This window comes from Dipteris shenzhenensis, chromosome 15, assembly GCF_047967505.1.
Source record: "Dipteris shenzhenensis isolate YYH24624 ecotype China chromosome 15, Dip_SZ_1.0, whole genome shotgun sequence".
NCBI lineage: Eukaryota > Viridiplantae > Streptophyta > Polypodiopsida > Gleicheniales > Dipteridaceae > Dipteris > Dipteris shenzhenensis.
Genome location: NC_141610.1, coordinates 31,646,294 through 31,661,220, shown reverse-complemented (window position 1 = coordinate 31,661,220; position 14,927 = coordinate 31,646,294).

Genomic DNA, 14,927 nt, shown 5'->3' with positions numbered 1-14,927 from the left:
TTTTGAAAACCTCAGCAATATTCCAAAACTCAGTCATGTGCAATAGTACCATTCTGATCTTGCACTCTATCAATTGCGCATGTGCTTTCTTTTCACAGCTTTGAAAAACGTTTGAGATGGGGAATCCCCAACCTTCAACCACAATTTCCTACTAATTATTATCACTTTCTTAGCTTGTCTCACCTCAGTGAGTCTTAAAGGCATGAAGTGTCGAGCTATGCACAGTGTTCAAAATGACTATATGCAAAGCTAGTGTGTCAAGATTTCATGGTGCTCAAAATGATTGTATTCCCATGGAGTAAATGCTTTGAGTAGCATGTGTTGAGCTTTGCCCGAGTTTAATGGTTTGGTTCAACCTTTTTGTTAAACCATCAGTCCGGATGGTGTGGGCTGGTAAATAGTTGTTTGATATTCAGTCCGATCGACCACAAATTGCAAAACTTCCAACTTGAAGTTACTTGAGCCTTGATTTGACAAAACTATATCTGGACATCCATTAGGTAGAATTAAATTGTGCAACAAAAATTCAGCCACCTCAGATGCTGTTGCAGTTTTCAAAGGCGTTGGAATTTCCCAACGAGTAACTAAATAGTCGGTAAGTACTATAATGTACTTATTTCCTTCTATGTCTTTCTCCTCCTCATTTCTTCAAATTGTAATGTCCCCCATTATATCATAAGCAACAAGCTAGAATGGACGAGAAACCTCAATGGATTTCATTTCTCCCGAAGGTTTAGTTGTAGGACTCTTGAAAGATTGGCATACTGGGCATGATTGTAAATACAAATGTAGAGTTGACGCATCTTTGGCCAATAAAATCTTGTTTGTAGCTTCATTAGAACCTTCAAGAAGCTGCGATGTCCTTTGAACATTCCAATGATACTTGACATTCTTAACCAAGAGATTTCTTAGAGGCATTGAGATAGAGGCAAGCTCAGGAATGAATCAGGAGCTAAATCCTACCATCCCAAGAAAACACTGCAATTACTTGATGTTTTTAGGCACAAGAAATCTTTGTAAACTTTGAATTTACCAGGGTCAGGCCGGCGGATCCCATCACCTGATATAATGAAACCCAATTATTTGAGGTTCGATTGTGCCCACTTGCACTTAATTGGATTCAGGTGCAAATTATATTGTTTTGGTAATTGAAGTACCTTTTGGAGCACCTTCTTGTTGAGATATCGAGCTCCACTCGTGATATGCCAGGGTGACCATTGTGCATTTATGTCACCGACTTGTTAGCTGCAGATGCGATTGGTACACCGCCCATGAATAATAGCTGGATGACAGCTATCCTTATCTACTCTAGTTCGTGGCTCAGTTAGTATGCCACCTTAATTAGTTGAGTTTGGTTTGAGACCCACATATAGGGTTCTTCTATTTCTTTGTACTAGAGTTCTTTTGGCTTTCACAACTAAGAAGAGAAAAACTGTTTTCAGCCTCCATCTTTGTGTGTATTCCCCCATTGTGTATGTGAGAAAGGTGCAAGTGAGATTCCTTCCCTCTCTCCCACTATCTTCACATGGTATCAGAGCCCTTGGTGACTTTATTTTTCTAATTCGAGGCCATTTCGGGGCCCATCTTCTAGGCGGAAGTTCTTCGCAGGCACTTAGAAAAAGGCCCTGTTTTTGTTGTGCGACCACTGCTCTATAGGTCGATGAAAAGTTGCCGCAGAAATTGCATCGTATGCCTGTGCACAGAGATATTAGGAGTTGCAAAATCATCCTTGTTGCCAGTTGATGCAAAAACGTCACTAGGAAGTGACTGTGTGGTCAAATACCACTTTCGTCAGTTTTGCAGATCTACCCGTGTGAGGCAAAAGTTGTGTTTTTTACAGTGACAGAATATTTTGCAGTGTTCTGTAATGGCATCTGATTCTCTTTCACAGGTTGTCACTGAAAAGCTTGACAAGAACAACTTCCAGGCATGGAAGTTTAGAATGACGAATTTCCTTATGGGAAAAGGCTATTGGGAGTTCATTACAGGAAATGAAGAAGAACCAGTTCTTCCTAATGTTCCCAATCAACAGGAAATGTAGGCATTTAAAGGATGGCATTAGAGAGCCAGAAAAGTTATGTATTGGCTGTCTATCAGTATTTCAAATTCTATGATTGTGCATATTCAAGATGCAAGTATGCCAAAGGAGGCATGGGATACTTTGGCAAAAATGTACAGCACAAATACGCAAGCCAAGAAAATGCAGCTCAAGTAGAAGTTGCACAATGTGCAGAGAGAAAATATGAGCATCAATGACTACCACATGAAGGTGAAGAAAATTGCAGATGCACTTGCTTCCATTGGGTCGCTAGTGGAAGATGATGATCTAGTTTCTGTGACCTTGAATGGTCTAGGAAAGGATTATGCACAGTTCCGGACATCCATTGCCGTCCATGAAAAATTTCCTAATTTTGAGGAGTTGTTTGCTCTTCTAATATCTGAAGAGCAGAGAAATGGTGGTGCATCTTCTTCAGGAGGAACTTCAAAAGAAACTGTCTTCTACTCAAATGCTGGAAGAGGTAGAGGCAGAGGTACAGGAGGCCAATCCGGAGGCCGTGGTAGAAATCAGAATATGCAGCAAACTCAAGAAAACCAGTCCTATGGAGGAGGACGTGGTAACACTAGAGGCACGGGGAGCCAAAGAGGCCGTGGTGGATGGCAGAGAGGCCAAAATGCAAATAGCAATGTTGAATGCTACTACTATGGTAAAATGGGTCATATGGCTAAAGACTCCTACAAAAAGCAGAATGACATTATGAATGGAAAATTGCAGCAAGGCAATTATGCATCTTCTAGTAGACAGGGTGATGACAGAAATGAGCATCTATTTATGGTGCAGCACATGACCAATTCTGTGACAAGTGCAGAAGAAAGAAATGATGTGTGGTATGTTGACTCAGGTGCATCAAACCACATGACAGGTCATGCAAAATGGATGCAGGATGCAAGGAAAATGGAAAGACCAAGATTTGTGGAGACTGGTGATGACACTGCACATCCTATTGTGCAGATTGGTAAAATTCCTTTGTCTATGCAGGATGGGAAAAAGAAATACCTGTCTGATGTATTTCATGTCCCGAACATCACCAAGAACCAGGTTTCTGTTGGTCAAATGGTTGAGCAGGCCTTGCAGGTCAGATTTAATCCTCATGGATGCTTTGTTGAGGATATGAAAAATAACGGTCGCTTGATAGCAAAAGGAAAGAAGAAGGGCAGCATGTTTACGTTGGATGCCGACATGCCTGAATTGAGTGCAGCAATGTTTCCACATGGGACCGATGTAGTTGCAGATATTGATATCTGGCATTAACGCATTGGTCATGTTAATGTATAGCGACTTAGATCAATGCAGGCCCAAAATATTGTTGCAGGATTGCCTAAATTCAAGGTTGCAAAAATGCATAAGGTATGTGAAGCCTGTCAATTTGGAAAATAGGCAAGAAAGCCATTTCCTAGACATGTTCAAGAGAGTAAGAAGCCATTGGAATTAATCCACTCTGATGTGTGGACTACTAAAGCTGCATCTATTGGAGGCTGTCATTATTTTGTCACTTTTATTGATGACTACAGTAGAAAATTTTGGGTGTATTTTATGAAAAAGAAAAGTGAAGTGTTTGGGCACTTCAAAGCTTTTAAAGCTATGGTTGAAAAAGAAACAGGCTTGCAAATAAAAGGCCTAAGGTCAGATAGAGGGGCAGAGTACCTCTCAAATGAGTTTGCAAGGTTCCTGCAGGAGCATTGCATAAAGCAGCAATATTCATGCAGTCATACCCCACAGCAAAATGGACTTGCAGAAAGGAAAAACAGGCATATTGGAGAGGTATCTCGGGCCATGCTAAATGAAATTCCATATTATTATTGGGCTGAAGCAGTTGCTACAGCAGTTTACATAATGAACAGGACTCCCACTGTAGCAATACATGGCATGATGCCAGAGGAGATGTATACTGGTAGGAAACCAGATATTTCTCATTGGAAAATTTTTGGTTGCATTGCCTATGTTCATGTGCCAGATGAGTTGAGGTCCAAGTTGGATCCAAAAGCTGAGAAGTGCATTTTTATTGGTTATTCTCTACAACAGAAAGGGTATAGATGCTATGACCCTTCTACTCGTAAGTTTACAGTGAGCAGAGATGTTGTTTTTTATGAGATGAGCAGCTGGTATAAACCAGTAATTTGTATTGATGATGTAGATGCACAAAATGGTAATGCTGCACAGAATTCACAGCAGCAATCACAAAATATTACTGGGCCTGCAGTGTCCTCTAGCAGTGGTTCACATACTTCGCCATGGACAGGCAGATTCAGATGAGGAGAATCTCCTCAAAGCAATGCAGATAGTGGTATGCAAGTATCACGAAAAGGAAAAGAGAAGGTAGATCAGCCCATGTTTGATGTGAATGCAGGTCACTCTTATGTGGATGGTGAATCTAGTGGCTCAGAACAGAGCATTGATGATGAGTTGGGTATTCCTTCTGTTGTTACACCTGGAGTAAGGAAGACCAGGGATGTTTTGAGAGCACGTGGTAGTGAGCCTATTTTGTGCAGGTCTACCAGAGTCAAGTATCCTATGGATAGCTAAAATATGATGTTTACAGCCATTCACTATGCCTATATGGTCAAAGTGATACAGGAACCAGAACCCACTTCTTTTGAGCAAGCCATGGGAAAAGAAAAATCGGAGAAAGCCATGGATGAAGAAATGGATGCCTTGGAAGCAAATGCTACATGGGAATTGGTGCCTTTGCCTAAAGACAAGAATGCAATTGGCTGTAAGTGGGTTTATAAGGTGAAGCACAATGCAGATGGTTCTGTGAACAGATACAAGGCAAGATTAGTTGTCAAGGGGTATGCACAAACATATGGGATTGATTATGAAGAAACATTCAGTCCGGTTGCAACGATGGCAACCGTAAGAGCAATCATTGCTGTGGCTGCATCAAAGGGATGGTCTTTACATTAGATGGATGTAAAGAATGCCTTCTTGCATGCTGATTTGCAAGAAGAGGTCTTTATGGAGCAGCCACCAGATTATGTTCATGCTGTTCATCCTGAGTTTTTTTGCAGGATGAAGAAAGCCTTGTATGGCTTGAAGCAAGCACCTAGAGCATGGTCTGACAAGATAGGACAGTATCTTGTCACTATTGGCTTTCATATTTCCAAGGCAGATTTCTCACTTTATGTGAGAAAAACAGAGAAAGGTATTATGCTGCTTGTCATCTATGTTGATGATTTGATCATCACAGGTGATAGTGATGAAGATATCCTTCATGTGAAAATGCTATTGAAGCAGAAGTTTGAGATGAAGGATTTGGGAGAGCTGCGTTATTTCTTGGGCATTGAGGTGATTAGATCACCAAGTGGGATACAGCTCTTGCAAAGGCAGTATGGATTGGACATGTTGTCTAAATATGGGATGACAGGCTGTAAGCCTATTTCAGTTCCTTTGGAGTAGAATGTGAAGCTAAGCGCAGATGCAGGTGAGCTTCTAGAAGACCCTACTATGTACAGATGCATAGTAGGAAGTTTGATTTACATGACTATTACCAGGCCAGATTTGAGCTATGATGTTGGATTGGTAAGTCAGTTTATGCAGGCTCCAAGGAAACCACATTTGGATGCGGCTAGATGCATACTCAGGTATGTGAAGTCCACATTGCAGTATGGACTATTTTATGAGGCTGGGGTTCAGATACAGTTGCATGGATGCACTGATGCTGATTGGGTTGGTAGTATTTCTGATAGACGATCTACCAGTGGATATGTGTTCTCTTTTGGGAGTGCTGCAGTCACTTGAAGCAGCAAGAAACAGCCTACAGTTGCCTTGTCGACCACAGAGGCTGAGTATAGGGGTGCAGCAATGGCTGCATGTGAGGTAGCTTGGTTGCATAAGCTACTTTATGATATGCATCAGTCTACAGATGGGCCAGTTGTCATTTATTGTGACAACATGAGCAGTATACACTTGGCAAACAACCCAGTCTATCATGCTAGAACAAAGCACATTGAGGTGCATTATCACTATGTGCGGGAGAAGCTTTTACTAGGTCTTATTGATCTAGTTTATGTCAGCACAAAGGATCAGGTAGCTGACATATTCACGAAGGCATTGGGCGCAGAGAAGCTGCGCAAGTTCAGAGACCTGCTTGGTGTGCAGGAATTGGGATTGAGCTCGAGGGGGAGTGTTGAGATATCGAGCTCCACTCGTGATATGCCAGGGTGACCATTGTGCATTTATGTCACCGACTTGTTAGCTGCAGATGCGGTTGGTACACTGCCCATGAATAATAGCTGGATGACAGCTATCCTTATCTACTCTAGTTCGTGGCTCAGTTAGTATGCCACCTTAGTTAGCTGAGTTTGGTTTGAGACCCACATATAGGGTTCTTCTATTTCTTTGTACTAGAGGCAGTCGATAGAGCGAGCGAGGAAAAGCGAGCGGGCCCAAAAAAGCGAGCGAGCTTTTCTACAATTTCCTTATCGAGGTATTCGACATAGCTTTGTGGAAACCACTATTTGGGAAGATTCTCGAAAATAAAACTTATGTTACTATGTGTAACTATACCAGTATTGCGAATTATAGTCTACCTTAACTTCCAATTGGAGCCATACTCACATTATGCAACAATAATATGTGGGTTTGAAAGAAACCGAATTTCCACTCCAAAGCGGATTCCATTACTGATACAACAAATCTTTTGCATTTGAAATGGGTCTTATTATCAAACTCCTTCAATAATCAAAACAAATGTGTTGCTTGATATGTTGAACTTAGTAACGTAAACATCAATTCACCCATATGCAGGGAAAAAAAACTGTCTGTAGACTTCATAGCATGGGATTGCATCAACACTTATAACATTCAAAATGGTTCTTCTTATTAAAAATGTTATCAACCATGAAAGTTCACCCGTATGTTGAAAAACCCAAGTGTCATTTATGACATTCAAAATTGTTCTTGCAACCATCCTGTAGTTCCTAGAGATTTTGCCCATACTTCCAACCCCTTCCCTTCAACCACTAAGAGGTATCTAATAGTTTTATAGAACACTTGAGATATCATCACCTCCTAATACAAAACCATTATTACTATTTGTAGAACACTTGAGATATCATCACCTCTTAATACAAGACCATTCTTACTATTTGTAGAACACTTGAGATATCATCACTCCTTCCCTTCAGCCACTAAGAGGTACCTAATACTTTTGTAGAACACTTGAACCATTCTTACTATTTGTAGAACACTTGACATATCATCACCTTTTAATACAAAACCATTCTTACGGTTTGTATAACACTTGAGATATCATCACCTCTTAATATAAGACCATTCTTAGTATTTGTAGATCACTTTAGATATCATCGCCTCTTAATACAAGACCATTCTTACTATTTGAGAGATTAATGGATTAAAGGTTTGAAGCTCATAGGAGACGGAGGAAGAGAAAGCCAGTTTCAACATGAGGACAATAAAACTAATTGGAATATTTTGACTTATGTATTATACCTTTTTGAAGACTATGAATTTAAGTCAGTTTCAACATTAGGATGATAAAACTAATTAGAATATTTTAACTTATGTATTATACATTTTTGAAGACTATGAATTTTAATGAGGAAAGGCACGCACACTACTCAGTAAATACACTAGTACTACTACTAGCCTATGACTATTAAGCCTAGTAGCACCAGTGTGATTTTGAGCCTTGTATCAACCTTTTGATAATTTTCTTTCATCATTAGTGCAATAGAAATTATTCCTTCTATCAGAAGAATCTTGCCAAATTTATTCAAAGTGATGATTTTGTAGTCTACATCCACTATCCTCTGACTCTCAAAAATATATTAAATGTGAGCACCCATTTATCTTGTATGATCAACCCTAGACTATGCTGCAATAGGACATTACTAGAACCAAAAAAATATGAATTGATATGGCGATGTTCGGTGTGAAATAACCAAATTAAGGATTTAATAAGAAAGAAAAAAATCAGAATCAATAGGCTATTCAATGGCTCAAATCTGCACAGAAATTATAATGTGCCTCCCATCTCTTATGCATTCCAGCTCCTCATGTTTGACAAGAATGCAAACAATAATGAAATCACATTATCTTTAGTTTCAAAGTAATCAAAGCACCAAAAATAAATGCAAACATATTGGATGAGGAATAAATAGGTATAGATATAGATAGACCTATATATATGCATTCATAGATATAATGATGATTAAAGTTGGATGGTCGTAATAATATTATGTGTACTATCATTGGGATTAGGACTACTATTGGTAATATTGTATGTAGTAGTAGGAGAACTACCATTAAGGAACACTCAAATAAAATTACTAATGGTGGTGATAAAACTACCACTAGTAGTTTGGTAATTACCCCTAACATCTACAACAAATATTTGATGGGTAGCTAGTATTAGGTCAAAAGGCCCCAATTGTGCTATAGTAATGGACCAAAAAAGGGAGTGCTATAGCATCACCTAAGGGTCACTTTTTATCCATGAAATAAACAAGTCGGTGCAACCTAGGTCATACAGATCTAGGTCATGTGGAGTGGTTCACGTCTCTTTCCTTGACAAAAAAGTTACACTACCTTTGATAGTAACTACAAAGATTGCTGCCATAGTGCCGTAGAGTAGCCCCTAGGTTGCACCATCATCCTTTTTTGCTTTTGAGCCATTAAGTTTGATCCACTGATTTTATGTAGAATTATTCTACTATATGTTCACATGTCCTTAATAGGATCTTGATATAATCCCTTCCATTGTAAGTACTTTTACTTTAAGTTTCACATATCCTTAACAAACCACTAGGCTTCAACACAGATTCATTCTTATGTTTCAAGCCTCAAAATCAAACACCCTTGTAAAAGGGATAATGTATTAAAGCTACATTCAATCCATCAAATCTTTGAATAACAGTTCTATTGAAAATTCATGTATCATCAATAGGATTTCATCCATTATATGCTCATTTGTCTTTAATAGTATGTCTAAAAATTCATGTATCTTCAATATTATTTCTCTCATGTGTTCCAATATCTTCAAAAAAATACCTTTATTTATGTCCAAACTTGAGCATTGATTTGTATTTATCAAACACAGTTTCACTCCACCTATTCTTTAGAATGAAATTTTTTCGCCAAAAGTGGGCCAAATGTAAGGTCTTTTCACATATTCTTAAGAATGAAAATTTTGGCCTTATGTTGGCAAGTCTATGGAATGAGGGTAAGGCCAAAGTCTCTGGTACGGTGCATTAGGTCTTGATTAATTCTTCTTTAGGCTTGAATATTTAATGCATTAACTTCACGACTATTATTTATGCTTGAACTTGTAATGTATTAATTTCATGACTTAGGATTTTATGAAGTTATATCTAACATGTCCCAAATTTAATGGAAATTAATATCCTACATAACACAACAAAGTATCATCATATCCCTTCCCAAAATCAATGCTACCTAGCAACTTTCCTAGCATTTTCACTGCCTTGCATTTGAGTTAGCTATGATGAAGAATGTTGCCTACCTTTGGAACCTCTTAGAGTTACCGTTAGCATGATCTAATTTCATGTACCCCAAAACTTGAGACTTGGAGATTCCCATATCACACCAGCGGTAGCTATCTTGTCCACTCTCAATGCTAGTAAGAGCTAGGCCCCATAGACCCGTAAAAGAAGTCTTTTTGGAGGTTCAATTTTTTCCCTCTGTCTTCTGCAGGCCCCATGATAAAATAGGATATATTCATCACCCTACATTCAATGCAAGAATTGACACAACTTTTTTGGACTTGACTATGTAGTTTACATCTCAAACTTGGTGCTAAAATTGCAGACTGGGAGATTCCCATATCACACCAACGGTAGCTGTCTTGTCCACTCTCAACACTAGTAAGAGCTGGTCCCCATAGACCAGTAAAAGAAGTCTTTTTGGAGGTTCAATTTTTTGCCTCCGTCTTCTTCGGCCCCATGACAGAATAGGATATATTCACCACCCTACATTTAATGCAAGAATTGACAACTTTTTTTCGACATGACTATGCAGCTTACATCCCAAAATTGGTGCTAAAATTGCATACCAGACATCTCCATTTGTTGGGGGGGTGTCCCTAGCAACCCCTTGGACTTGCTCTATTTGTCTAGTTGTGTCTCTCCACAAAAATTGGAGTGGGGCCTATTTTCCCCATCTAGTAAAACTATATGCATCAATATGTATGTATGTATGCATGCATGCATGCATCCATGTATGTATGTACACACACACACACATGTATGTATGTATGTGTACTAAAACTACTAAAACTATATGCATCAAATAATGTTGTTGATCAATTTTTGGCATACCCCACCAAAATCAAGACCCCCATTGCAAAGAAAGGTAAGGAACACAAGTGCTTGTTCTTATGCTCATGAGACAACAAAATGCATGACATAGGCAACCAATGGGGTCTTACTTTTGATGTTTGTATGTATGTATGTATATATGTATGTACATACATACATGCATACATACATATATATATATATATATGTGTGTGTGTGTGTGTGTGTGTGTGTGTGTGTGTGTGTATATATATATATGTATGTATGTATGTATGTATATGTGTATATGTATATGTTGATACATATATGTATATATTGATGTATATATTAATGCATACAATTTTGATATATGGAGAAAATGGACATGAAAACCATCTAAATTGGTTCTTGTCGTTCGATTTGATATATGACATGATCCTATTTGGATTTGTAAGTCCAAAGATATGGGGTCCTACTTTTAGGGCCTGAATGCCTAAAATAGGCAGCACGTTAACGCGCTACCTATTTCATACATTTAGGCCTCAAAAGTAGGACCCCATTGGCAACACAATGGGGTCCTAGTTTTGAGGCCTAAATGCATGAAATAGACAGCGCGTTAATGCGCTTCCTATTTTAGGCATTCAGGCCCTAAAAGTGGTACCCCGTATCTTTGGACTTGCATATCCAAATGGGGTCATGTCATATATCAAATCGAACGGCAAGATCCAATTTAGATGGTTTTCATGTCCATTTTCTCCATCAACTAAAACTATATTCATTAAATAATGTTGTTGATCAATTTTTGGCATACCCCCCGAAAATCAAGACCCCCATTGCAAAGAAAGGTAAAGAACACAAGTGCTTGTTCTTATGCTCATGAGACAACAAAATGCATGACATGGGAAACCAATGGGGTCTTACTTTTGATGTTTGTATGTATGTATGTATGTATATATATGCATGTACATACATACATACATCTATATATATATATATGTGTGTGTGTGTGTGTGTGTGTGTGTATGTGTGTATGTATGTATATGTTGATGCATATATGTATATATTGATGCATAAAATTTTGATATATGGAGAAAATTGACATGAAAATCATCTAAATTGGCTCTTGCCATTTGATTTGATATATGACATGACCCCATTTGAATTTGTAAGTCCAAAGATACGGGGTCCTACTTTTAGGGCCTAAATGCTTGAAATAGGCAGCGCGTTAACGTGCTGCCTATTTCATGCATTTAGGCCTCAAAAGTAGGACCCCATTGGCAACACAATGGGGTCCTACTTTTGAGGCCTAAATGCATGAAATAGGGAGTGCATTAACGCGCTGCCTATTTTAGGCATTTAAGCCCTAAAAGTAGCACCCTGCATATTTGGACTTGCATATCCAAATGGGGTCATGTCATATATCAAATCGAATGGCAAGGTCCAATTTAGATGGTTTTCATGTCCATTTTCTCCATCTACTAAAACTATATTCATCAAATAATGGTGTTTATCAATTTTTGGCATACCTCCCCCAAAATTAAGACCCCCATTGCAAAGAAAGGTAAGGAACACAAGTGCTTGTCCTTATGCTCATGACACAACAAAATGCATGACATGGGAAACCAATGGGGTCCTAATTTTTATGTATGTATGTATGTATGTATATATATGCATGTACATACATACATACATATATATCTATATATATATATATATATATATATATATGTATGTATATGTTGATGCATATATGTATATATTGATGCATACAATTTTGATATATGGAGAAAATGGACATGAAAATCATCTAAACTGGCTCTTGCCGTTTGATTTGATATATAACATGACCCCATTTGGATTAGTAAGTCCAAAGACACGGGGTCCTACTTTTAGGGCCTGAATGCCTAAAATAGGCAGCGCGTTAATGCGCTGCCTATTTCATGCATTTAGGCCTCAAAAGTAGGACCCCATTGGCAACACAATGGGGTCCTACTTTTAGGGCTTGAATGCCTGAAATAGGCGCAGCGCGTTAACGCACTGCCTATTTCATGCATTTAGGCCTCAAAAGTAGGACCCCATTGGCAACACAATGGGGTCCTACTTTTGAGGCCTAAATGCATGAAATAGGGAGCGCGTTAACGCGCTGCCTATTTTAGGCATTCAGGCCCTAAAAGTAGTACCCCGTATCTTTGGACTTGCATATCCAAATGGGGTCATGTCATATATCAAATCGAACGGCAAGATCCAATTTAGATGGTTTGCATGTCCACTTTCTCCATCAACTAAAACGATATTCATCAAATAATGTTATTGATCAATTTCTGGCATACCCCCCCAAAATCAAGACCCCCATTGCAAAGAAAGGTAAAGAACACAAGTGCTTGTTCTTATGCTCATGAGACAACAAAATGCATGACATGGGAAACCAATGGGGTCTTACTTTTGATGTTTGTATGTATGTATGTATGTATGTATGTATATATATGCATGTACGTACATACATACATCTATATATATATATATACATATAAGTCCAAAGATACGGGGTCCTACTTTTAGGGCCTGAATGCCTAAAATAGGCAGCGCGTTAACGCGCTGCCTATTTCATGCATTTAGGCCTCAAAAGTAGGACCCCATTGGCAACACAATGGGGTCCTACTTTTAGGGCCTGAATGCCTAAAATAGGCAGCGCGTTAACGCGCTGCCTATTTCATGCATTTAGGCCTCAAAAGTAGGACCCCATTGGGTTGCCAATGGGGTCCTACTTTTGAGGCCTAAATGCATGAAATAGGCAGCGCGTTAACGCGCTGCCTATTTTAGGCATTCAGGCCCTAAAAGTAGTACCCCGTATCTTTGGACTTGCATATCCAAATGGGGTCATGTCATATATCAAATCGAACGGCAAGATCCAATTTAGATGGTTTGCATGTCCATTTTCTCCATCAACTAAAACGATATTCATCAAATAATGTTATTGATCAATTTTTGGCATACCCCCCCAAAATCAAGACCCCCATTGCAAAGAAAGGTAAAGAACACAAGTGCTTGTTCTTATGCTCATGAGACAACAAAATGCATGACATGGGAAACCAATGGGGTCTTACTTTTGATGTTTGTATGTATGTATGTATGTATGTATGTATATATATGCATGTACATACATACATACATCTATATATATATATATATATATATATATATATATATATATATGTATGTATGTATGTATGTATATGTTGATGCATATATGTATATATTGATGCATACAATTTTGATATATGGAGAAAATGGACATGAAAATCATCTAAACTGGCTCTTGCCGTTTGATTTGATATATAACATGACCCCATTTGCATTTGTAAGTCCCAAAGATACGGGGTCTTACTTTTAGGACCTGAATGCCTGAAATAGGCAGCGCGTTAACGCGCTGCCTATTTCATGCATTTAGGCCTCAAAAGTAGGACCTCATTGGCAACACAATGGGGTCCTACTTTTGAGGCCTAAATGCATGAAATAGGGAGCGCGTTAACGCGCTGCCTATTTTAGGCATTCAGGCCCTAAAAGTAGTACCCCGTATCTTTGGACTTGCATATCCAAATGGGGTCATGTCATATATCAAATCAAACGGCAAGATCCAATTTAGATGGTTTTCATGTCCATTTTCTCCATCAACTAAAACTATAGTCATCAAATAATGTTATTGATCAATTTTTGGCATACCCCCCCAAAATCAAGACCCCCATTGCAAAGAAAGGTAAAGAACACAAGTGCTTGTTCTTATGCTCATGAGACAACAAAATGCATGACATGGGAAACCAATGGGGTCTTACTTTTGATGTTTGTATGTATGTATGTATGTATGTATATATATGCATGTACGTACATACATACATCTATATATATATATATATATATATATATATATATATGTATGTATGTATATGTTGATGCATATATGTATATATTGATGCATACAATTTTGATATATGGAGAAAATGGACATGAAAATCATCTAAACTGGCTCTTGCCATTTGATTTGATATATAACATGACCCCATTTGGATTTGTAAGTCCAAAGATATGGGGTCCTACTTTTAGGGCCTGAATGCCTGAAATAGGCAGCGCGTTAACGCGCTGCCTATTTCATGCATTTAGGCCTCAAAAGTAGGACCCCATTGGCAACACAATGGGGTCCTACTTTTGAGGCCTAAATGCATGAAATAGGGAGCGCGTTAACGCGCTGCCTATTTTAGGCATTCAGGCCCTAAAAGTAGTACCCCGTATCTTTGGACTTGCATATCCAAATGGGGTCATGTCATATATCAAATCGAACGGCAAGATCCATTTTAGATGGTTTTTATGTCCATTTTCTCCATCAACTAAAACTATATTCATCAAATAATGTTATTGATCAATTTTTGGCATACCCCCCCAAAATCAAGACCCCCATTGCAAAGAAAGGTAAAGAACACAAGTGCTTGTTCTTATGCTCATGAGACAACAAAATGCATGACATGGGAAACCAATGGGGTCTTACTTTTGATGTTTGTATGTATGTATGTATGTATATATATGCATGTACATACATACATACGTACATACATACATACATA